Source organism: Oncorhynchus tshawytscha, linkage group LG31 (assembly GCF_018296145.1).
Source record: "Oncorhynchus tshawytscha isolate Ot180627B linkage group LG31, Otsh_v2.0, whole genome shotgun sequence".
Lineage (NCBI taxonomy): Eukaryota > Metazoa > Chordata > Actinopteri > Salmoniformes > Salmonidae > Oncorhynchus > Oncorhynchus tshawytscha.
The window spans coordinates 599,699-625,717 of NC_056459.1; the positions used below are offsets into that span (position 1 = coordinate 599,699).

General features: G+C 42.3%; 1 pseudogene; it reads right to left on the minus strand.

Moving 5' to 3' along the window:
- Positions 1-1,031: 1,031 nt before the first annotated feature.
- On the minus strand, positions 1,032-19,736 carry LOC121841535 (annotated as a pseudogene).
- Between the last annotated feature and the right edge of the window lie 6,283 nt (positions 19,737-26,019).

Below are 26,019 nucleotides of genomic sequence, written 5' to 3' on the forward strand. Positions count from 1 at the left end.
GGATGGATAAGGCCAATATGTAAAAAAAAAAAAAAAATATCCCAACTTTGAATAAGTATTATTTTCAAATACAGTTCCGGCAAAATATATTGGCACACACAGAGTCTTTTCTTGAACCATCCCATGCTTCTTGATGTGTGTTTGGGGTCGTTGTCCTGCTGGAAGAACCAGAACCTGCAAAGGAGACACAGTTTTGTACACTGGGCTTAACAGTACCAAAAGCAGCAAAGCAACCCCATTGAACTCTTCAATTGGTCATCGGCAAACATAGCACATGATTTGTGTTACCAAAGTGTCCTAATTTTGTTTCATCAGTTCAGCGGCTTGTTTGGGTGGGTTTTTGCGAAGTTCAATCAGGGTTTCTTGTGTCTATTTCAGCGATGGGGTCTTGCTATGTTTACTGAAGACAAAAAAAAGCATTCAAAGAAAAGAACTCTCCCTCTGATACAGCGGGCCAAACAGGCATTTATTTACATGTGCAGTTGCTAGTGATAACTTTAATTAGCGAAATACATCAATGAAAAGTACACAAAAGCAAGAAACAAAGGTTTACCACTTAAAACAATTGTCTGTTTTCTGTTCTTTTACAGCCGGTCAACCCTGAAAAGGCATAAAAACCATTATAACAATTTACATAAATGAAATGTCTTTAAATTAATGTTGCGAATAAACAGTTTAAATTTTAGCCTGGACAATTTGTCATTACAAAGGCAGGACATCAGCTCTGTCACAATATACTGTACCTGACATCCTTCCTTGTCACACCCTGATCTGTTTAACCTGTCCTTGTGCTTGTCTCCACCCCATCTGCCTCCCGTGTCTGCATCTGGGTCTCGCCTTGTGTAGTTATATTTCGATGGATTTCATTGTAGTAGGCTTTAAAAAACAAAACAAAAAACAAGGCGTCAGGCATGGATCATCAAGGCATTTTGTAATGGAACTTATGAGTTAAGCTTGTGTAAAGTAAGCTCAAAATAGGTTAAGCTCTGCTACACAGCAAAACATATTTATCTAGTTTTCATTTCAACATTTTATAACTTGACTTTACTCAAGTTGGTATCGTTCGCCAGGTTTGTTCTATAGAAGTCCTGAATCCTCTTCCAAAGCTCGACCTCTGCTGCTGCGGGGGCCCTGGGCTTACATCCCCACACAACAGGCTTTCCGGTAACACAATGGATACTGGACAGGCAGAAGGGCATGTAGGGTGTCTCCAAGTAGTGTCTTGCCCCAGGGTAAAATACTGACTTGTTGTCCTTCCCATGACGCTTGAGTTGTTTGTTCCAATGCCTGATCTGCAAAATAACAACTGTCCCAGTTTTGGTCATCCTCTGCAGCAACAAAGAGAAACCTTCCATTGGCTCTCTCAATTGGGATGAGTGTTGCGTGATTCTCCTCTGCCATGGGGTCATTTCATACCATATTTCACATTTAAGGCCCCGGACTTGGTAGCAAAGACTCTTTTGGTAACAAACATAAGGGGAAGTATGACTGTGCCTTTGTAGTGAAGAAGAATCACGGTATTGTCATTGCAACCATTGACAGACCCATACCATAGCAGCATACCGTAAGCAGCAATGGAAAGTGCAAGATCGCCACTTTTGGACAGTGATAGCAAACCTAATCCAGAGCTGCAAACCTAAGAAGAAAAAACGACAAGTAAAGCACCAACTTTAAGACATTCTGGTAGTAGAATGATTTGAAGTAATTACATGAGAAACTAAGCAATTACAAACTAGTTTCCACCTTATTACCATTTTGTTACCACTTTATTTTGTAACAAAGTAATACCAAAAAGGTAATATGGAAATCAAATCAGAGGATTATTTACTGCTTACCTATGGCTGATTTTTCAAGAACTTGAATCGCCTCCTCCGAATACTCCAGATGGATCTCGGTCACGTTTTTAGGAAGATTATAGCCATATAATAACACTAAAGACCACAAACACTGTTGGCGAGAAGATCATCTTTAGTTTCAGACCACTTCCGTATGTGCTAAGTCATCTTTGAACTGTGCTGGTCACTCAACTGTGCAATTGTCCACAACCGCAAGTCAGCAGGTGCATATCTGAGAGATAAAGTAACAGATTACAAAGGCATTGTATTCAGGTCCCCAGCTACCTACGAGGCCGACTGCTGTGGAAATATTTTTCTAGCAGAGCTTCATCTCTAGGTGGCAGCAACATTGGAGCAGAACCTATGGGGCTTTTGTGATCTCTGAAACCAAACACCTTGCACACTAAATGTTTGTTCAGTATACCTTCCAAGGATAGTCCAGGGATACTGCTGAAGTAATACATGAAAGACTGGAGGGGGATATACAGTCAAGGAGAGGAAGATCATATACTGTCATATACATTTTTTTGGAGTTCTATTTGTACCTCCTGGTTGGAGTTACAAGTTGGACTTTACCATCAACATGTGATATGTGCTGATTGATTTTCAATGTTTTAGGAGAGTATATTTCCTTCTTCACAGGAATAGCTCCACACCCAGCTGCTTTAGACTTATACACATACAGAAGAGGTCTGAAACTAAAGCTTCTCTTCTTGACAACATAGTGTTTTGTTTGTGGTCTTTGCAGTGTCATTGTATAGCTATAATGATCTTCAAAAAGGGGGGGGGGATTCAACCACAAAGATGAGGGAGGTTTTTCAATGCCTCGCAAAGATGGGTGGAATGTTAGTTACTAATCACATTTTGGATGGTGTATCAATACACCCAGTCACTACAAAAATACAGGAGTCCTTCCTAACTCAGTTGCCGGCGAGGAAGGAAATCGCTCAGGGATTTCACCCTAAGGCCAATGGTGACTTTAAAACAGTTACGGAGTTGAATGTCTGTGATATGAGAACTGAGGATGGATCAATAACATTGTAGTTGCTCCACAATACTAACCTAATTGACAGAGTGAAAAGAAGGAAATCCAATATAACACATTAATGAGTATCACTCTCCATATTTTCAAACATAGTGGTGGCTGCATTATGTTATGGGTTTACTTGTAATTGTTAATGACTAGGGAGTTGACGCTAAGCACAGGAAACCGAAAACCTGGTTCAGTCTGCTTTCCTAGCAGACACTGGGATATGAATTTCCCTTTCAGCAGGCCAATAACCTAAAACACAAGGCCAAATCTACACTAGAGTTACTTACCAAGACAGTGAATGTTCCTGAGTCGGAGTTACAGGTGACTTTATTCTACTTGAAAGATCTATGGCAAGACTTGAAAATGGCTGTCTACCAATGATCAACAACCAACTTGACAGAGCTTGAAGAATTGCAAAAATAATAATGTGCCAAAATTGTACAACCCAGGTATGCAAAACTCTTAAGAGAATTACCCAGAAAGACTCACAGATGTAATCACTGCCAAAATTGCATCTACAAAGTATTGACTCAAGGGTGTGAATACTTATGTAAATGAGATATTTCTGTATTTAATTTTCAATACATTTGCAAAATGTTCTAAAAACATGTTCGGGAAAACCAGAACTAATGCATCATCTTTTGCTCTTCAATCTGAGCCAGATTGACAGTACTCGGACCCTATGAGAATGGAGGGGCACCAAGGATGTCCAATCATATGTCAGGTGCATCCGAACAGGGCCAGACTAATGCATGTGGGACACCGGGGAACCTATCTCCAGGGAAACCCAACCCCAAAAAATAATTTTGCCAGAAAAGTTCCTGCAGTTCAACACATTTTGCCTTGGGGTAGAGAGAAAAATGTTCTGTTTTATAGCGCATCTCAGTTTTAAAGCCAATTTCTGCAATTCTACAGATTGATATTAACCCTTTAGACCCCAATATAATTCTAGAATGCTGCTGTAGGTTACTGAGAATTTTCAAGACAAAGCCAATTCTCACATTTCAAACAGACAGACAAAAACAAAGAACAAATGACAATAACATGTTAGCTTAGTTTTAAAGACCACTACCTCTTCTTTAATATGACACCATATTCATGTCAATAGGAGAAACACTCATTTGTCTCCCAAAAAACATTTAACACTTAAACTAGAGAATTTAAATGGTATATTGAAACAGTTATCCAAAATGTGACCAGAGGACAATATTCATAAAGTATTTCAAAACTCACACAAAGTAGGCTTTTTGATTGACAACAATTCTTACTTCTAACAATGCTAACTCTTCAGAGATATTCAAAATGTAAATAATCTCTCTCAATGAGATTTAGTACAAATCAGGCCTGAAACAAAATGTAGAAATAGTGCCTACTTTGACAACAATTCAGTGAATGCAGACAAATAGAGAGAAGATACAAAACACATTTTTAGTATCCCTATAAGATTTGTAGGACAAATTCATATTTCATACTGTCACTTTAGTGGTTGCATTTAGCCTACAACATGTTGTGGAACTTCTGGAAGCACTGCCCCCTCCTGCAAAGTGTTACAGAACACGTAGAGCACCCAAAGGAGGTTTCTACACATCTCCCACTCGTTGCCCAGTGTCCACTCCAGATGCACACCACACACCCTCTCTTGCACCCTTTAAACTTCACCAGGGAGTGGACCTATGTTCAAATGTTGGAGTAACAACACTGTAGCCAAGTGAATGTACAAGCTGCATTTTGAATGTCTTCAGGGACCAGCGCCTGCGATTTCTGGGAAAGGGCCTCGCACTGGTCTACTGACGCCGCCCTCAGAGTACCATAAATAGGTAGCAATATGCCATGCAACCGCTTTGAGCAGTTACTATGTAGGTACATGCACTTTTCGGGAACCAAATGCAACAGACAAATTGCACAAAGTAAGCTGTGTGGTACAATTGTGACTGGTGAGAATTGGAGAAGCACTCCATGAAAACATAGGCTCCCCTCTCTGGTGTGCTCTCCTTCTCTCCATGTTCCTCTTCCTCTCTATGTTCCTCTCACTCCACTCGCTTCTCCCTCCTCTTCCTTGCTCCCTCCACACCTCTATCCCTCCTATCATCTAAGTCCTTTTCCCCCCTGCCTTCTGCTTCGGAACCATGACTCTCCACATCACTTCCCTCGCTTCCACTGACCTAGAGGAACATAAGGAGAGAGCGAGAGGAACTATTAGGATACAATTGTGGTCATAATCTCTCCCTCTCCCTTCCTCTCTTTATTTTTCTCAGCCATACACGCTAATAAACATCATCTCTTAGGTACTGGAGGAAGGGAAGGACCATTCTCCTCAAATGTAAATAGTGAAACATTAAAAAAAAGGTTATCCTCTATAGATAAAACTATACTAAATATATTCACGTCACCAAATAATAGATTAAAACACCATTTTGCAATGAAGGTCTACAGTAGCCTCAGCAGCACTCTGTAGGGTAGCACCATGGTGTAGCTGGTTGACAGCTAGCTTCTGTCCTCCTCTGGGTACACTGACCTCAATACAAAACCTAGGAGGCTCATGGCACTCACCCCCTTACATAGACTTAGTGGTTCCTCCTTTAAAAGTTGCATCATATTGCACCACAGTTTTGCTCCAGTTTCATAATATGACCATATTTCTCAGCTGCTTACCATCGTTTTGAAGTAATCGTGAAAAAACAGGCCTTATTTTAGTGCATTTTTCACCGTGCCAGCTCCTATTAGTTCTATTGAGCACCATGGCACCAACTCGCCTTCCGAACGTTCTATTCCCAGCTTATTGTTCAACGTTCTTCGCTATTGTTGGCAATGAGACCTGCTCACGTTGTTTTATAGTTAACGTGTAAACAACAAAAATAATATTGTAACTCTGCAGTCCTCCCATTGTTTCCTATGGGGGAAATATTGGCATGTCTGTTATTTTGCCAAATATCTCGCAATGTGTATATTTGGATTTTTTTCAAGTCGGGTGTAACCGGTGTAAAATGGCTAGCTAGTTAGCAGGGTGCGCACTAAGCGCGTTCGGTCAAATCTCAGTTATTGTTTTCATATCTATAAAAAATAAGCTGTTTTATTTACTTTCGGAGAGCAAGCTGACCAAGAGGTCGAAAATGTAGATATTGTCAGATGTTTACTGTCCGAGGAACAGGCCGTGAAAGCTTTATTTCTGGCAAAAGTGTCCATAACCAGAGGTAATTAAACTGTTCTGTGTTATTTTTCTCCATCTCTGCCTGTATTGTACATGGAGCCTGTCTTACATGCATTAATTTAAAAATCCTTAAGATAATTTTTAGATTTACATCACATAAACACAGCCCTTTTCACTGGACTATCTGTTGCTGCCAAGTCATGATTTCCCTGGGGGTTAACCTTGAAATAACTAAGTGGTGAGATACATAGCCCTCTATATTTAAAATTTTCAGGTACACTCCGTTAGGTGCATGCGTCAAATACAGTATCTTCTATTGACATTATCTTCGATTGTTTGTCCTCGTGTCTGTTTTTCAGCGTAAAGTACTCTGTAGCCACTTAGTGTGGACACCAGGTGAGGCCACACACACACACACAATAACAGTCTCTTCTTCACTTCATCCCTCTCCCCCTTCTCCCGAAATCCTCGAGGTTACATCAGCTCTTTCGGTGAACCCCTTGCGCACCTGAACTGGCTGACACAGAGGGCACAGCATGATCATAGGTGAGATGTCACTTGGTCGGGTCAACAGGAAGTATTATTAAAGAGATGCTTTACATCGAAATACAGACCGAGATGTAGTATTCCCGGAGTTAATGATCGAAGGTCAGTTTTGCATTTCACCTCCAGATTTAAGAATAAAAAAGCCCAGGCTTAATCATGCTCTCTCGTCTGCAGGTATGTTTTGATGTGAGAGAGGAAGCCAGTCCCGTCATCGCCACCTCTCCCGCTCTTAAGATAACCTTCGGCCAACTGGGGGCCCAAGGCTGGTTAGGAGACACAGCAATTGTGATGAACTGAGAGAATATTAGGGTAGCACTGTAATTCATGAATCATATGCTGTCTGCTGCTGTTCTTACCTCTTTCCCTTTGTCTTCTATACCTCTCTCCCCACCTCGTCTTTCTTCCTCGTTTTATAATGCACACCATATGTGCATTGAAGTACAGATTGAACTTGTATTTATAATATTACAATTATCATAATTATATTGCATTTATAACACCTGAATAATGAACTTTTTTCAATAAAGCATTTCACATTCTCCACTGGTTGAAATTAAGTATCTCATTGAAATACTATCCTGTGTCCTCAGATTAATGCAGATGAAGGGAGTTAGATTTGCATAGTTTTTCTTTCTGGATATATGAATTAAAAATCAATCACGTTTCTAGTCTATTGCATAGTTACAATGTGTAATCATTGAGGTCCCATGAGCAGAAAACACTGAAGCATGTAATTGTAATAGATACAGTTGGAAGTTGGAAGTTTACATACACCTTAACCAAATACATTTATACCCAGTTTTTCACAATTCCTGACATTCAATCCTAGTAACAATTCCCTGTCTAAGGTCAGTTAGGATCACCACTTTATTTTAAGAATGTGAAATGTCAGAATAATAGTAGAGAGGATGATTTATTTCAGCTTTAATTTCTTTCATCACATTCCCAGTGGGTCAGAAGTTTACATACACAATTAGTATTTGCTAGCATTGCCTTTAAAATGTTTAGCTTGGGTCAAAATTTTGGGTAGCCTTCCACAAGCTTCCCACAATAAGTTGGGTAAATTTTGGCCCATTCCTCCTGACAGAGCTGATGTAACTGAGTCAGGTTTGTAGGCCTTCTTGCTCGCACACGCTTTTTCAGTGCTACCCACAGAATGTCTATAGGATTGAAGTCAGGGCTTTGTGATGGCCACTCCAATACCTAGACTTTGTTGTCTTTAAGCCATTTTGCCACAACTTTGGAAGTATGCTTGGGGTCATTGTCCATTTGGAAGACCCATTTGCAACCAAGCTTAACTTCCTGACGGATGTCTTGAGGTGTTGCTTCAATATATCCACATAATTTTCCTGCCTCATGATGCCATCTATTTTGTGAAGTGCACCAGTCCCTCCTGCAGCAAAGCATCCCCACAACATGATGCTGCCACCCTTGACGGTTGGGATGGTGTTCTTCGGCTTGCAAGCCTCCCCCTTTTTCCTCCAAACATAACGGATGCTCATTATGGCCAAACAGTCCTATTTTTGTTTCATCAGACCAGAGGACATTTCTCCAAAAAGTATGATCTTTGTCCCCATGTGCAGTTGCAAACCATAGTCCGGCTTTTTTTATGGCAGTGTTGGAGCAGTGGCTTCCTCCTTGCTGAGCGGTCTTTCAGGTTATGTTGATATAGAACTCGTTTTTACTGTGGATATAGATACTGTTGTACCTGTTTCCTTCAGCATCTTCACAAGGTCCTTTGCTGTTGTTCGGTGATTGATTTGCTATTTTTGCACCAAAGTGCGTTCATCTCTAGGAGACAGGCCTTTTCTTCCTGAGGGGTATGACAGCTGAGTGGTCCCATGGTGTTTATACTTGCGTACTATTGTTTGTACAGGTGAATGTGGAACCTTCAGGTGTTTGGAAAATGCTCCCAAGGATGAACCAGACTTGTGGAGGGCTGCAATTTTTTGAGGTCTTGGCTGATTTCTTTTGATTTTCCCATGATATCAAGCAAAGAGGCACTGAGTTTGAAGGTCAGCCTTAAAATACATCCACAGGTACACCTCCAATTGACTCAAATTGGAGGTCTATCAGCCTATCAGAAGCTTCTAAAGTCATGACATCATTTTCTGGAATTTTCGAAGCTGTTTAAAGGCACAGTCAACTTAATGCATGTAAACTTCTGACCCACTGGAATTGTGATACAGTGAAATAATCTGTCTGTAAACAATTGTTGGAAAAATTACTTGCAAAGTAATTGCACAAAGTAGATTGCCTAACCGACTTGCCAAAACTATAGTTTGTTAATTAACAAGAACTTGTGTGGAGTGGTTGAAAAACAAGTTTTAATGACTCCAACCTAAGTGTATGTAAACTTCCAACTTCAACTGTACATGCAGACACAGCATCATTCAAATAATGGAGTTTGATATGACTGAAAAAGAATGTCTCAGAGAGTCATACCTGAACCGCACCTTTATTTGCCAAGGAAGAGTACACGATCAGTGAATATATTCAATGTACAGGCTACAATGTGGGAATCTCATGCGTGGTAATAACTATAGTACATGTGTATATAGGACTTGCATCGTTGGCACAATAAAGATATTATATTCTACTCTATCCATAGGCTTCATTAATGCCATTCAGACTTGAAGTTGATACAACAACTATGATAGCTGAGGTTCATAGATTGGTATGAATATTAGTTCAGAACCTAACTTTTTAGGGTCCATACACAGATCGGCTACATACTGTAGCTAGCTACACATGCATAGTTATTTTTAGCCTCCACTACAAAATAAGCAAGTAAAAATTAGCTTGCTATGTTACTTCAGATGCATTGCAAGGCAAGTTTACACAATTGTACATTCAATTTGCAGTAAATGCTTTAGCTAGTTAGTCTTTACAGCCACTTTCACAAGACGACAGCCTGGTTTGCTGGTTCTCTCAGGAGTCCCTAAAACATTAAACACGAATTGCTAATTCATTCTCCTAATACTAACTAGCTGGCTAATGTTAGTTAGTCAGATAACTTGCTAAATAGCCATTTTCGTAAATTCCCTTTATGACAAAAAATATGCACAAATGTTTGTCTCTACATTAACATATTCCTCTCAATTGTACATTTTTTTGCTTGACTCGTAATGTTTTGTCAGCCATCTTTGTTTGAGAACGCCATAAGGCAAGGGTGGCGCGCGTCAAAATTTGTCATTAGAACCACTCGATGTGATTGGTCATCTAAAACCCTTGGGATCCAAATGCATAATGAGTGCTCTAACTCCCTCGTGGTGGTCTGGAGCAATGAAGCCGTGATACTGGGTACCTCGAAGTCTCGCGGTGCAAGCTCGCAACTTTTAAAGGAGGAACCACTGTACACAGTAATTATGACAACTTCCAGAGGATGTCCTTCAACCTATCAGAGCTACTGCAGCATGAACTGACATGTTGTCCACCCAATAAAAGGATCAGAGAATGAATCTAGTCCTGAAAGCATAAACTACAGCTAGCTAGCACTACAGTGCATCAAATGTGATGAGTAGTTGACTCAAAGAGAGAGAAAGACAATAGGCTTTCCAGGCTTTCGCCTGGTCACACACAGCTGATGTGATGTGCACTGAAGTCCACAAGCAAAGGGAAAAGGTGAAAGGAGGACAGTGCATACGAGAAGGAATTATATATACAACGAGATGTATGTGTCTGGTATGAAAATTAACTGTGTTTGATCATTGTGCTGATTCTGTTGAAAAAACATTTCTTAAATGGAAGTAAACAGAACAGGGATAAACATACCTGAATTTGTCCAGTAGAAACTCTTGTTTGCAACTGTTAGACTAATGATTACACCCTAGATTTCCTACTTCCGGCGCCGACAGAGATGGCCGCCTCGCTTCGCGTTCCTAGGAAACTATGCAGTTTTTTGTTTTTTTACGTGTTATTTCTTACACTAGTACCCCAGGTCATCTTAGGTTTCATTACATACAGCCGAGAAGAACTACTGAATATAAGATCAGCGTCAACTCACCATCAGTACGACCAAGAATATGTTTTTCGCGATGCAGATCCTGTGTTCTGCCTTACAACCAGTGTAACCGAGTGGATCACATGCAGCGACAAAAAAAAAAACGACTCAGAAAAAGACGGAAACGAAGCGGTCTTCTGGTCAGACTCCGGAGACGGGCACATCGTGCACCACTCCCTAGCATTCTTCTTGTCAATGTCCAGTCTCTTGACAACAAGGTTGATGAAATCCGAGCACGGGTAGCATTCCAGAGGGACATCAGAGACTGTAACGTTCTCTGCTTCACGGAAACATGGCTCACTGGAGAGACGCTATCCGAAGCAGTGCAGCCAGCGGGTTTCTCCACGCATCGCGCCGACAGAAACAAACATCTTTCTGGTAAGAAGAGGGGCGGGGGCGTATGCCTTATGGCCAACGTGACATGGTGTGATGAAAGAAACATACAGGAACTCAAATCCTTCTGTTCACCTGATTTAGAATTCCTCACAATCAAATGTAGACCGCATTATCTACCAAGAGAATTCTCTTCGATTATAATCACAGCCGTATATATCCCCCCAAGCAGACACATCGATGGCTCTGAACGAACTTTATTTAACTCTCTGCAAACTGGAAACGATTTATCCGGAGGCTGCATTCATTGTAGCTGGGGATTTTAACAAGGCTAATCTGAAAACAAGACTCCCTAAATTTTATCAGCATATCGATTGCGCAACCAGGGGTGGAAAGACCCTGGATCATTGTTACTCTAACTTCCGCGACGCATATAAGGCCCTGCCCCGCCCCCTTTCGGAAAAGCTGACCACGACTCCATTTTGTTGATCCCTGCCTACAGACAGAAACTAAAACAAGAAGCTCCCACGCTGAGGTCTGTCCAACGCTGGTCCGACCAAGCTGACTCCACACTCCAAGACTGCTTCCATCACGTGGACTGGGAGATGTTTCGTATTGCGTCAGACAACAACATTGACGAATACGCTGATACGGTGTGCGAGTTCATTAGAACGTGCGTTGAAGATGTCGTTCCCATAGCAACGATTAAAACATTCCCTAACCAGAAACCGTGGATTGATGGCAGCATTCGTGTGAAACTGAAGGCACGAACCACTGCTTTTAATCAGGGCAAGGTGTCTGGTAACATGACTGAATACAAACAGTGCAGCTATTCCCTCAGCAAGGCTATCAAACAAGCTAAGCGCCAGTACAGAGACAAAGTAGAATCTCAATTCAACGGCTCAGACACAAGAGGCATGTGGCAGGGTCTACAGTCAATCACGGACTACAGGAAGAAACCCAGCCCAGTCACGGACCAGGATGTCTTGCTCCCAGGCAGACTAAATAACTTTTTTGCCCGCTTTGAGGACAATACAGTGCCACTGACACGGCCTGCAACGGAAACATGCGGTCTCTCCTTCACTGCAGCCGAAGTGAGTAAGACATTTAAACGTGTTAACCCTCGCAAGGCTGCAGGCCCAGACGGCATCCCCAGCCGCGCCCTCAGAGCATGCGCAGACCAGCTGGCCGGTGTGTTTACGGACATATTCAATCAATCCCTATACCAGTCTGCTGTTCCCACATGCTTCAAGAGGGCCACCATTGTTCCTGTTCCCAAGAAAGCTAAGGTAACTGAGCTAAACGACTACCGCCCCGTAGCACTCACATCCGTCATCATGAAGTGCTTTGAGAGACTAGTCAAGGACCATATCACCTCCACCCTACCTGACACCCTTGACCCACTCCAATTTGCTTACCGCCCAAATAGGTCCACAGACGATGCAATCTCAACCACACTGCACACTGCCCTAACCCATCTGGACAAGAGGAATACCTATGTGAGAATGCTGTTCATCGACTACAGCTCGGCATTCAACACCATAGTACCCTCCAAGCTCGTCATTAAGCTCGAGACCCTGGGTCTCGACCCCGCCCTGTGCAACTGGGTACTGGACTTCCTGACGGGCCGCCCCCAGGTGGTGAGGGTAGGCAACAACATCTCCTCCCCGCTGATCCTCAACACTGGGGCCCCACAAGGGTGAGTTCTGAGCCCTCTCCTGTACTCCCTGTTCACCCACGACTGCGTGGCCATGCACGCCTCCAACTCAATCATCAAGTTTGCGGACGACACAACAGTGGTAGGCTTGATTACCAACAACGACGAGACGGCCTACAGGGAGGAGGTGAGGGCCCTCGGAGTGTGGTGTCAGGAAAATAACCTCACACTCAACGTCAACAAAACTAAGGAGATGATTGTGGACTTCAGGAAACAGCAGAGGGAACACCCCCATCCACATCGATGGAACAGTAGTGGAGAGGGTAGCAAGTTAAGTTCCTCGGCATACACATCACAGACAAACTGAATTGGTCCATTCACACAGACAGCATCGTGAGGAAGGCGCAGCAGCGCCTCTTCAACCTCAGGAGGCTGAAGAAATTCGGCTTGTCACCAAAAGCACTCACAAACTTCTACAGATGCACAATCGAGAGCATCCTGGCGGGCTGTATCACCGCCTGGTATGGCAACTGCACCGCCCTCAACCGTAAGGCTCTCCAGAGGGTAGTGAGGTCTGCACAACGCATCACCGGGGGCAAACTACCTGCCCTCCAGGACACCTACACCACCCGATGCTACAGGAAGGCCATAAAGATCATCAAGGACATCAACCACCCGAGCCACTGCCTGTTCACCCCGCTGTCATCCAGAAGGCGAGGTCAGTACAGGTGCATCAAAGCTGGGACCGAGAGACTGAAAAACAGCTTCTATCTCAAGGCCATCAGACTGTTAAACAGCCACCACTAACATTGAGTGGCTACTGCCAACACACTGTCAATGACACTGACTCTACTCCAGCCACTTTAATCATGGGAATTGATGGGAAATGTAAATATATCACTAGCCACTTTAAACAATGCTACCTTATATAATGTTACTTACCCTACATTGTTCATCTCATATGCATACGTTGATACTGTACTCTATATCATCGAATGCATCCTTATGTAATACATGTATCACTAGCCACTTTAACTATGCCACTTGGTTTACATACTTATCTCATATGTATATACTGTACTCGATATCAGCTACTGTATCTTGCCTATGCTGCTCTGTACCATCACTCATTCATATATCCTTATGTACATATTCTTTATCCCCTTACACTGTGTATAAGACAGTAGTTTTTTTGGAATTGTTAGTTAGATTACTTGCTCGTTATTACTGCATTGTCGGAACTAGAAGCACAAGCATTTCGCTACACTCGCATTAACATCTGCTAACCATGTGTATGTGACAAATAAAATTTGATTTGATTTAGATCAGCTAGATTCAGGCAAGAGTGTGCAAGGCGTTATTGAATGTGTCAATGTTGGTCACCTTGATTACTCAATTCTATCGACCTGTGCACCTAAGTTGTAAACTTTCCTTCATAGGCTAGGTTGTAGCAACTTCATGATGGGTACAGGAAAACTTTGAGTTTCATGTAGTAGCCTAAACCTATCAATGTTACATTGAGCTGGGTGAATGGAATATGAATGACAGTCATCCAATATGCTGTAATAGAAATCAGGCCATGTTCAAATATCATCCTCCCTCATCTTAAACGGCAGTGACCACCACTGCTCTTAGGTGTTTCCATAATAAATTGTGTGTTGCAGTTACAACATGCCCCCTCCCATCCACACACACATATATAATACAGTATCGTCATGTGGTACCACAGGAAGACTGTCTTGCACTGTTGGTATGAACTGCTAAAACCAAACCAACATATTCTGTTGGCTTTCACTACACAGCAGCAGAAGTTGGTTGGGCTTGATGTGCCGGGGAAGCTTGTACACGACCCAAAGCCTGTCTGGCCTCCCATGGTATGAGACTGTAATCCATCACCAGTAAGACAAAAGGCTAGGGGAGAGGACTAACAAAGCAACTCAGAAGCCAGAAATGGTGGACGGTTGGGCATGGAGCTAGCAACCCCATCCTGTAGAAACTTTCTGCTACAGAAACAACAAATGACAATCCTACAACTGGATGCGAAGATCTCCCAGAGTCCCAGACTTGTATGACTAACAGCAGTGAAAGCCTACAGAAAACTGGTGATGTGAAGATGGGAGCACTGAACACAAGAAAAAAAAATCAACTTCACGTTCTCTTATGGAATGTTTGAACAATGTTTGAGTCTGGAAAGCTGGCATAGGTTACTAATGAAATGAGGAGATACAAGCTACAGATCCTGGGAGTGAGTGAAGCCAGGTGGGGTCACACCTTGACCTGTTTCACCGGTCTTTGTGCTTGTATCCACCCCCCCAGGTGTCACCCATTTTCCCCATTACCCCGTGTATTATATGTTCTCTGTTTGTCTGTTGCCAGTTCGTCTTGTCTCGTCAAGCCTACCAGCATTTTCCCCGTACTCCTGTTTTGACCATTCTACTTGCCCTGACCCTGAGTCTGCTTGCCGTTCTGTACCTTGTGACACTGCCCTGGATTACTGACCACTGCCTTACCTGACCCTGACTGTCGTTCTGTACCTTTCGGACTCTGCTCTGGATTACTGACCTCCGCCTACCCTTGACCTGTCATTTGCCTGCCCCCTGTTTTTGTAACAATCTTTTGTTACTTTGAACTGTCTGCATCTGGGTCTTATCCCGAGTTCTGATCAGGTGGACAAGCTCTGGTTCCACCTGAACCAGCACTGGAGAAACAGTACTATACTCTGGACGGGAGGATGGACAACATCTTGAAGGTGTTGACATCATCCTACAGAAAGGGGTATAGAAAACTCTAACGGAATAGAAACCAATCAGCAGCAGAATGATAAAAGCCAGTTAGTTTGTTAGTTTGGTATGGATAACAACCAAACTAACAATAATCCAATGTTATGCTACCACAAACAATGCCAAAGATGAGAAAGATGAGAACAACCTGTTCTATAACACCCTCCAATCTGAAGTAGAGACACCTGCTCCTTATCACCAGAGACCTGAATGCAAAGGTTGGCATCGACAACACCAACTACAAGAGAACAATGGAGAAACGCGGCTGTGGAAAGATGAATGATACCGGTGAGAGACTGGCAACATTCTGCGTCACAAATAACCTGGTGATTAGTGGCAGCCTGTTTCCCCACAAGAATATCCACAAGCTGACATGGTATTCTCCTAATGGAAGAGACAGGAACCAGATTGACCACCTGATGATCAACGGCAAGTGGAGAAGCTCGCTGTGGGATGTCAAGATGCAAAGGGGGGCAGATGTTGCCAGTGACCACCATCTTGTGACTGAAAAGTTCAAGACCACCGACAAAAGGAACAACAAGATTTGATGTTGGCAGGCTGAGGGACCAAACAGTCAAGAAACCCTTCATAAGGCAAGTTAAAAAGTATCAAGCCCTTTCTAATAAAACAGAAGAAGATGAGAAAGCGACTGAGGGAAATAAGACCAGAAGTCGGAGAAAGTGGTTAAAGCTTACAGTGAAAAACAGCAAGAAAATAGGCCACAGAAGGCAATGCAAGGAATGGATCGCCCCAGAATCAGCGGAAATGATCGAGGAAAGATGGGACCTAAAAAAGATAAACAGATGCCAAATCACAAATGCTAAAACAGAAATTGGAGGAGCAGTACAGAATAATCAACACACAAATCAAAAGGCAAGTAAAAAGAGACATAAGTTGTTACCTGGAGGAGCTGGCAAGTGCATCTGAAAAAGTAGCAGTAAGGAACAGTATACAAAATCACTAACCTAATCTGTGGCAGAAAATTCAAGTCAAATACTCAAATCAAAGACAAGCAAGGCAATCTCCTGACTACAGACAATGAACAGGAAGCCATATGGATAGAGAACCCCCTGTGGATCCAATTAACACACCTGAAGCCATCTAGACATAAAACACCGACCCACCAACCAAAGAAGAATTAATTAGTACCATCAAGTCACTAAAAGAACGGGACAGCTCCAGGTCCTGAATTGTTAAAAGTCGAACCCGTATTGGCTGAAAACATCATTCTTCCACTCTCCACTGACATCTGGATGAAGGGAAAGATACCTTCAGACTGGACCATACCGGTACATAAGAAGGGCACACTATCAGATTGCAACAACTGGATGGACATCACACTTTTATCCGTTCCCAGGAACACCTTTTGCAAGATTATCGTACAATAGATGTCTTCAGCTGTAGACAAAGGGCTTAGGAATGAACAAGCCGGTTTTGTGGGAGGAAGGAGCTGTACAGACCAGATATTCACCCTCAAACATAATTGAGCAATATAATGAGTGGCAAAGTAAACTCTACATCCACTTTATTGACTTCCAGAAGGCTTTTGAAGCGTTCACCGTGAAATCCTATGGAGGATGAACTGGCTCTTGTATCACACACACACACACACACACACACACACACACACACACACACACACACACACACACACACACACACACACACACACACACACACACACACACATCTAGAAGACAAAACTGACAGAGTCCAGTCCTTTGGCCAGCAAGTCAGCCTGGTTATCAACTTCAGCAAGACAAAGTTCATGCCCATCAACATAGCAAAAGCAGTCAAAATCAAGGAACAGGACCTGGAGTTAACCTACAGTTTTACTTACCTTGTGTAACTTCTACTCCCAACTCACACCCTCAAACACTTAGATCCCCTGAATGCAGCGCAGTCTCCAGATCCCAATCACCTGAAATTTAATCACCTGTTCACACACCTGTATGTCATTATCACACACTATTTAGTTAAGTTATTTGCATCCCATCACTGTGAGGTATTGTTGGTTTTGTGACACAACTTTCAGAGCTCTGTTTTCACCCTTGATTTACTCCTCCCGTGTATGATAGTTTTGCCTGCCTCACTAATGCCTTTAGCCTATTCCCTGCCTGTACTTTAACCTATTGGATTTCCTGTTATCTACCTATTGCCTGATCTCCCAGACTATGTTACTAGCCTTTTCCCTGCCTGTACTTTTGCCCTTTTGGACCCCCTGTGTATGACCTTCTGCCTGCCCCTGGACCCAGCTACCTGCCTCCTCCTATGGTCCTTAGCAATAAACACCTGCTGTGTCCTGCGCTTGAAACCAGTCTCCCCTCGCGTTCATTACACCTTGGGAGCACCATATGCCATGATGGAGGCACCAGGAGACATCTGCACCAGAATCAATAACGATAGAGCAATCTTTATGAAGTTCAATAAAGTCTGGAAATCCAGACAATATAGCACAAATACAAAACTCTAAATATACCTGTATGGTTCAGAATAATTGAAAATGACAAGCAGACCTGAAAAAAGTATCTACCTTCCAAACAACTCATCTCTGGAGAATCATGCACATCTTCTGGAAAAACGCAATATCAAACACCAATCTCCCTTGACAAATGAAGCAGGATGGATGCCATACTCAAGAGACGCCACTGGAGCTGGATTGCACACATCCTGAGACAAAGTAGACTCTATCCCAAGAATAGTTGTCCATTGGACTCCAGAGGGCAGATGTAAGAGTGGGTGGCCCAAGACAACGTGACGGAGAACAATAGAGACCGAGCTTCAACATCAGCAGAGCTGGGGCACGGTGGAGAAGATGGCCAGAGACAGGAAGAGTAGTTGCTGCATGTGCAATAGCTAATGGGAATCCTAATAAACTAAATCATGATGCTATACAGCACTTTCAAGCAATCAATCAATCAAATATCATTACACACAAACACACATATACAGTATCATCATAAAGCTATATAGCACTTGCGTTCAATCAATTATTCATCAAAATTATTTTATAAAGCCCTTACATACTGACCAGACCGATCGGGTGCGCCTACGCACGCATGTTGATTTTGTCCACCCACACCAGACGCGAACAGGACACACATGTTGAAATATGAAAACAAACTCTGCACCAACTACATCAATTTGGGGACAGGTCGAAAAGCATTAAACATTTATGGCAATTTAGCTAGCTAGCTTGCTGTTGCTAGGTAATTTGTCCTGGGACATAAACATTGGGTTGTTATTTTACCTGAAATGCACAAGGTCCTCTACTATGACAATTCACAGATAAAAGTGTAAACTGACTTTGTTTCTAGTAATCTTTCCTCCTGCATGCTTCTTCTTCTTTTGACTTTATATGGCAATTGGAAACCAACTTTAAGGTGCATGACATTATATCCTGTTTCTGGTTAATAACAACAGCCACGGGAATAAGACAACATTGTTGTTAGCAAGTTAATTTTGCATTATTGACAGATATTATTGTCAGCACTTTATTTGTAAATCAGGTGCTGGAACAAAAAGTGAGCACGAGCGGGGGGTGAGGGAGTTCTGAGGTACTGGAACGCATAAAAAATAAACACCTTTATAATAAAGTGTTGCATGCATATCATCACATTTGCGTAGCGGCGTAGAGTAGAGGCACTTGCAGAAGTTGCACACATGTGGATTTTTTTTTGTAGCCTACCCAGCAAACATAATGGCCGGAGGCCAGTAGTGGTCCACCGATAGCAAAATTACCAGCCTACCAGCGGGCACCGATGGCAAAAAAAATATAGCCTACCATATATATATATATTTATATATATATATATATTTATATATATATATATATATATATATGAGCAGAAAGTGAATTCATAGACTAATAAAAACTTACTGTGAACAATGCTTTTTAAAGCTAGCTGCCTGAAAGAGATCTTATGTCCCAAGCCGGTCCAGTTACAAAGCCTGGACAGGTTGTTGGAGAAAAGGCAAGCTAACATCCTACTCACTGAGTTTGATGGACTTGCACCCTTTAGCAGCCAAAAACCTCACCTGTAAAATAAATTGTCCATAGTTATTGGTCTTTAGAGTAGTGAACCATACATAAACTACAGGTCTAAAGTCCCTCCAAAGAAAAGCAGTGGAGAGCTCTTCCGAGTCACAGACTTCAAAAACACCCAATTACTTAATATGTACAATACCCCAAGAGTCTGCAATTTATTTAATCCCATAGACAGAGCCCTAACAATGATTTCAAAAAAGTGTTGCTGGTGTTAACTGTATGTTGTGTGATACCATGTTCTTGCCAATTTCCAATTTCTCCTGAAGCTCCTCATTCCCAGCAAGCCGATGTTCATGCTCCTCCAGTATCAGCCTGTCCTTCAGAGGAAGCACAATGTCCTCTGGCAGGACCATGTCCCGATGAGACCCATTGGTCAGTTGCATTAAGAGGTTCCTATTTACTGTGGTCTGGTATTGCAACTCGCTGACATCCTCTGCCAATTTCCTCAGGTGCTGAAGAATCAGCCTGTGGAAATCTTAACAAATGCCAGTGGCAAGTTATAAACTTTGGAAATCTATTCCTTTAGAATGACAATATAAAAGCTATATGAAAACAGGTTTGATTCTGAGTTATGGAATGCAAGGGCCAAACGTGCACAACCAATGCTGACACTGTAAGCCAGTGTAAGCCACTGTCATTTACAGCAAATGTAAAAGATCAACATTGTATAACATTCCACTTTATGTAATTATGGAGCCCCTCACACTACAACTAAGTAGCACATATTGCAGTTACCTTCAAATTGATGAGGAGGCAGGGCCCAGTGATGAGGAGGCTTGAGCTGTTTGAGATGAGAATTTTCTAAATAACTACCTAGAATACAGCTAATAAGAATACTTCTTATTTTTATTTAAATGTATCTTTACAGAATTGCTGTTGTCAGTAGCCAGACTTTGCTTTTCTAATATACTGTATGCAGTAACAAGTGTACAGAGGAATACTTTAAATTACCATGGACTGCTGCCAGAGAATCTTCTTGACAAAGAGGCACAGGAACAGGGTCTTGATGATTCTGTTGCAAATTGAGCACAATACACAAATGTAGAATTTCAGTTAAAGTAAGAAGCGCCCACATCTCAACTGGGGAAAAGCATCCAGAAAAGTATCCAGATACAGTGAGCTCCCTAGGGGTGCGTGCTCAGTCCCCTCCTGTACTCCCTGTTCACCCACGACTGCATGGCCAGGCACGACTCCAACACCATCATTAAGTTTGCTGACGACACAACAGTGGTAGGCCTGATCACCGACAATGACGAGACAGCCTATAGGGAGGAGGTCAGAGACCTGGCCGGATGGTGCCAGAATAACAACCTATCCCTCAACGTAATCAAGACTAAGGAGATGATTGTGTACTACAGGAAAAGGAGCACCGAGCACGTCCCCATTCTCATCGACGGGGTTGTAGTGGAGCAGGTTGAGAGCTTCAAACTCCTTGGTGTCCACATCAACAACAAACTAGATTGGTCCAAACATACCAAGACAGTCGTGAAGAGGACACGACAAAGCCTATTCCCCCTCAGGAAACGAAAAAGATTTGGCATGGGTCCTGAGATCCTCAAAAGGTTCTACAGCTGCAACATCGAGAGCATCCTGACCGGTTGCATCACTGCCTGGTACTGCAATTGCTCGGCCTCCAACCACAAGGCGCTTCAGAGGGTAGTGTGTACGGCCCAGTACATCACTGGGGCTAAGCTGCCTGCCATCCAGGTCCTCTACACAATGCGGTGTCAGAGGAAGGCCCTAAAAATGGTCAAAGACCCCAGCCACCCCCCAGCCATAAGACTCCTGAACATGTAATCAAATGGTTACCCCAAACCCCTCTTTTACACTGCCGCTACTCTCTGTTTATCTTATATGCATAGTCACTTTAACTATACATTCATGTACATACTACCTAAATTGGCCCGACCAACCAGTGCTCCCACACATTGGCTAACCGGGCTATCTGCATTGTGTCCCACCACCCGCCAACCCCTCTTTTTACGCTTCTGCTACTCTCTGTTCATCATATATGCATAGTCACATAAACGATACCTACATGTACATACTACCTCAATAAGCCTGACTAACAGGTGTCTGTGTATAGCCTTGATACTCTGTTTTTCAAATGTCTTTTTACTGTTGTTTTATTTCTTTACTTACCTACACACACACACACACACACACACACACCTTTTTTTCCGCACCATTGGTTAGAGCCTGTAAGTAAGCATTTCACTGTAAACCTTTGATTTGATTTGACTTGGCTAGATATTCCCAAAGGGAAACCACTTTCGCAAGGGCAAAGGGAAGCCCCTTTTGCAACAATGTTTCCCACAAACTGCAACTGGCTGTATTTCGTAGCATTACCAGCGCTAAAACAGCAATTTGGAAGTTAGCTACAGCTGGAGGAATGAAGCACATGCAATCTTAATCAATCAACTGACGTGTTTCACAAGTGAACACGTGGAGTGAACAAGACAAGTTTGTTCATGGCTAGCTAGCGCTGAACTTTCCCAGTTGGACAACGTTTTGATTGCAAGGATTCGCTTTCGACTACTTGATAAAAGGTAACGAACGCTTTCCATTAACTTTCCATTTTCTGTCACATTTCTCCGTTATTTCTATATCCTGCTTGTACATAAAAATAAAAAAAATCTAACAAATGGTTTGTGTTGATAATTGTTGCATGAAAGCAATAAATATAGTGACACACACCCGTGGTAACTTGCTGACAGATGTTTTGTGTGTTTTTTTAAGATTAACATTGTAGAGCATTTTAATTTATTTTATTTAACCAGGAAAAGCCCATTGAGACCCAGAATCTCTTTTTAAAGGGAGACCTGGCCAAGAAGGCAGCAACAATCAAAACATTACATAATTAAAACATAAAACACGATCCAGCCTAAAAAAAAAGCATTTACACTCCTCTGTAACAAAGTCTCCCATCAATATTTTAAATGAATTCAGTGGCACTAACATATCTAGATGAAGCATGGGTTGTAGACTATTCCATGCCTCTGGTGCACAAGAAGAGAAGGCAGTCTTGCCTAATACAGTGAATGTCCTGGGGACTTTAGATAGCAACCACCTAGTAGACCGAGTATGGTAACTGCTGGTGGTGAAGGAGACCAGACTGCAGAAGGAGTTTACCCAAAAGGGCTTTGTAGATGAACACATACAAATGTATCTTTCTGCACATATAAAGTGAGGTCACACCTACCATTTGGTACAAGGTGCAATGGTGGGTGAGTGACTTGGCATTTGTAATAAAGTGCAAGGATGCATGATAAACAGAGTCCAGAGATAAACAGTCTCCCTTTACACCTCAGATAATATGATGTGCAAGATCAGGTACCTTCATGCTGGTGAGCAGCTGGCCCCTGTGACGAAGAGGACTGAGGACCTGTTCAGATCAAAGTTAAGCATAGTTATTTGTCCTATACATAGGAGTTCACAGCCAAACTATTTCAGCATTCCTTCAAAACAGTTTACTTTTTTGTGTGTGGAATCAACCCTTTTTTGGGTGGGTGCTGGTTATGAGCCGCGTTAGACTCCTCAGAGTCGATCTGACCAAATTTAGGATTTTGCCTGGGAAAGACAGCAAGCATGAAGTTTTCAGAATAGTAGTGTAGTGTTCAGATTCCTTTTATTTCAAACACTAAATCTTACTTTCTCTTTCTTTGGTGAGACTCTGGCTCTGTTTCCAGGCTTGAGCCTTTTTCTGCCTGAACCAGGCACTCATGGGCTTTCTCATATGAATCTGAAAACATCACGAAACAGGAGCTTAACAGGAGCTTTACAGTTCATCTGTAAATGTCTGCAAATTAGGCATTTAGTATCTTAATATGCAGTAATTAAAGTACTCACTCCTTGTCTTCAGTAATTTAATTGAATACACCTCCCATGTATCAATGTCTGGCCGTTCATGCGAAATCACTGCCTTCCTTAACCTCTCTTGGCTCTTGTATGGAGGCCAATAACATTTGTCCTTGGTGCACCAGGTTTTTGAGCTGACAGCTAAACTGTCATCTTCATCTTCGGGAAATTAACCACATCACACATGGTACTGTGAACAAAAAAAGAAAATAAGGGCACTCAATTACAGTTGAAGTCGGAAGTTTACATACACCTTAGCCAAATACATTTAAACTCAGTTTTTCACAATTCCTGACATTTAATCCTAGTAAACATTCCCTGTCTTAGGTCAGTTAGGATGACCACTTTATTTTAAGAATGTGAAATGTCAGAATAATAGTAGAGAGAATTATTTATTTCAGCTTTTATTTCTTTCATCACATTCCCAGTGGGTCAGAAGTTTACATACACTCAATTAGTATTTGGTAGCATTGCCTTAAAATTGTTTATCTTGGGTCAAACGTTTCGGGTAGCCTTCCATAAGCTTCCCACAATAAGTTGGGTAAATTTTGGCCCATTCCTCCTGACAGAGCTGGTGTAACTGAATCAGGTTTGTAGGCCTTCTTGCACAAAAATGCTTTTTCAGTTCCGCCCACATACAGTGCCTTGCGAAAGTATTCGGCCCCCTTGAACTTTGCGACCTTTTGCCACATTTCAGGCTTCAAACATAAAGATATAAAACTGTATTTTTTTGTGAAGAATCAACAACAAGTGGGACACAATCATGAAGTGGAATGACATTTATTGGATATTTCAAACTTTTTTAACAAATCAAAAACTGAAAAATTGGGCGTGCAAAATTATTCAGCCCCTTTACTTTCAGTGCAGCAAACTCTCTCCAGAAGTTCAGTGAGGATCTCTGAATGATCCAATGTTGACCTAAATGACTAATGATGATAAATACAATCCACCTGTGTGTAATCAAGTCTCCGTATAAATGCACCTGCACTGTGATAGTCTCAGAGGTCCGTTAAAAGCGCAGAGAGCATCATGAAGAACAAGGAACACACCAGGCAGGTCCGAGATACTGTTGTGAAGAAGTTTAAAGCCGGATTTGGATACAAAAAGATTTCCCAAGCTTTAAACATCCCAAGGAGCACTGTGCAAGCGATAATATTGAAATGGAAGGAGTATCAGACCACTGCAAATCTACCAAGACCTGGCCGTCCCTCTAAACTTTCAGCTCATACAAGGAGAAGACTGATCAGAGATGCAGCCAAGAGGCCCATGATCACTCTGGATGAACTGCAGAGATCTACAGCTGAGGTGGGAGACTCTGTCCATAGGACAACAATCAGTCGTATATTGCACAAATCTGGCCTTTATGGAAGAGTGGCAAGAAGAAAGCAATTTCTTAAAGATATCCATAAAAAGTGTTTAAAGTTTGCCACAAGCCACCTGGGAGACACACCAAACATGTGGAAGAAGGTGCTCTGATCAGATGAAACCAAAATTGAACTTTTTGGCAACAATGCAAAACGTTATGTTTGGCGTAAAAGCAACACAGCTCATCACCCTGAACACACCATCCCCACTGTCAAACATGGTGGTGGCAGCATCATGGTTTGGGCCTGCTTTTCTTCAGCGGGGACAGGGAAGATGGTTAAAATTGATGGGAAGATGGATGGAGCCAAATACAGGACCATTCTGGAAGAAAACCTGATGGAGTCTGCAAAAGACCTGAGACTGGGACGGAGATTTGTCTTCCAACAAGACAATGATCCAAAACATAAAGCAAAATCTACAATGGAATGGTTCAAAAATAAACATATCCAGGTGTTAGAATGGCCAAGTCAAAGTCCAGACCTGAATCCAATCGAGAATCTGTGGAAAGAACTGAAAACTGCTGTTCACAAATGCTCTCCATCCAACCTCACTGAGCTCGAGCTGTTTTGCAAGGAGGAATGGGAAAAAATGTCAGTCTCTCGATGTGCAAAACTGATAGAGACATACCCCAAGCGACTTACAGCTGTAATCGCAGCAAAAGGTGGCGCTACAAAGTATTAACTTAAGGGGGCTGAATCATATTGCACGCCCAATTTTTCAGTTTTTGATGTTAAAAAAGTTTGAAATATCCAATAAATGTCGTTCCACTTCATGATTGTGTCCCACTTGTTGTTGATTCTTCACAAAAAAATACAGTTTTATATCTTTATGTTTGAAGCCTGAAATGTGGCAAAAGGTCGCAAAGTTCAAGGGGGCCGAATACTTTCGCAAGGCACTGTATTTTCTATGGATTGAGGTCAGGGCGTTGTGATGGCCACTTCAATACCTTGACTCTGTTGTCCTTAAGCCATTTTGCCACAACATTGGATGTATGCTTGGGGTCATTGTTCATTTGGATGACCCATTTGCAACCAAGCTTTAACTGATGTCTTGAGATGTTGCTTCAATATATCAACATAATTTTTCTCCCTCATGATGCCATCTATTTTGTGAAGTGAACCAGTCCCTCCTGCAGCAAAGCACCCCCACAACATGATGCTGCCACCCCTGTGCTTCACTGTTGGGATGGTGTTATTCAGCTTGAAAGCATCCATCTTTTTCCTCCAAACATAACTATGGTCATTATGGCCATAGTTCTATTTTTGTTTCATCAGACCAGAGGACATTTCTCCAAAAAGTACGATCTTGTCCCCATGTGCAGTTGCAAACCATAGTCTGGCTTTTTTATGGTGGTTTTGGAGCAGTGGCTTCTTTCTTGCTGTCGATATAGGACTTGTTTTACTGTGGATATAG